The following is a 1492-nucleotide window of genomic DNA, read 5'->3' as shown; positions in this document are numbered from 1 at the left end:
CCAAGTTCATTTTACTTTGTTATGGCAATCCTAAAAATTCATATACTTAAGATATAAAAATTTAGTTCTTGCCTTATTCAGCTACAAATTTGTACCTATATTGTAAGTTATTTGCAGTAATTTTATTACATTCTCCATCTCCTTGCCCCATCACTTACTACCAGTCAAATAAAATAATTTTTGTTTGTTTCTTTGTTTGCTGTGTTGTATTCTCTTATCTTTTAATTCTGTGTCTGGCACCCAACTTAAAGTAGCAGCCCAAACACCACATTGCTCCAAGAACAAAAATCCTGCTCCTGTCTCCCTCAGACCATATTGTTTTTGCTTTCTCTGCCACTGAATATTTCTGGCACTGACTTTCCACTTCCCTGGACCTCCTAACTTGACTTACTACTGAGACCTCCACTCCTCTCTCTTTCTGAACTCCTGGGGCTCTGGGTTGGTTCACCATCACCTGAGCTATCAGCTATTTTTGATGGGGGAACAGAGCATACAAACCTTAGGATAACATTAGGTACAAGCAGAAAAGAAGGTTAAACTACCCCAAACCAGGAATCTACACAATATCAGCCATTTTGAAAAGGGAGTTGGCAATGGCGAATAGAAATTCATTCATCATTTGACTCTCTCCTTGCTTATTGTTGGTGTATAGAAATGCTAGCAATTTTTGCACATTGATTTTGTATCCTGAGACTCTGTGGAAGTTGCTTATCAGCATAGTAAGCATTTGGGCTGAGATAATGGGGTTTTCTTGATATATAATCATGTCATCTGCAAACAAAGATAATTTTACTTCCTCTCTTCCTATTTGAATATTCTTTATTTCTTTCTCTTGCCTTTTTTTCTCTGCTGAATGCTTCCAATACTATGTTGAATAGGAATGGTGAGACAGGACCTCTTTGTCTTGTGCTGGTTTTCAAGGAGAATGCTTCCAGCTTTTGCCCCTTCCATATGATATTGGCTGTGGGTTTGTCATATGTAGGTCTTATTATTTTGAAGTATGTTCCTTCAATATCTAGTTTATTGAGAGTTTTTAACATGGAGGGATGCTGAATTTTCAGCGTCTACTGAGATAATTATGTGGCTTTTGTCTTTAGTTCTGTTTATGTGATGAATTACATTTATTGATCTGCATATGTTGAACCAATCATGCATCCCAGGGATGAAGCCAACTTGATGGTGGTGGATAAGCTTTTTGATGTGCTACTGCGTTCAGTTTACTAGCATTCTATTGAGGATTTTTGCATCCATGTTCATCAAGGATATTGGCATGAAGTTTTCTCTTTTTCTTGTATCTCTGCCAGGTTTTGGTATCAGGATGATGCTGGCCTCATAAAATGAGTTAGGGAGGAGTCTCTCCTTTTCAATTGTTTGGAATATTTTCAGTAGAAATGGTACCAGCTCCTCTTTGTACTTCTGGTAGAATTCAGCTGTAAATCCATCTGGTTTGGGGCTTTTATTTTTGTTGGTAGGCTATTTATTACTGCCTCAA

This window comes from Pan paniscus, chromosome 21 (genome assembly GCF_029289425.2).
Source record: "Pan paniscus chromosome 21, NHGRI_mPanPan1-v2.0_pri, whole genome shotgun sequence".
NCBI classification, from domain to species: domain Eukaryota; kingdom Metazoa; phylum Chordata; class Mammalia; order Primates; family Hominidae; genus Pan; species Pan paniscus.
This window is presented reverse-complemented; position numbering follows the sequence as displayed.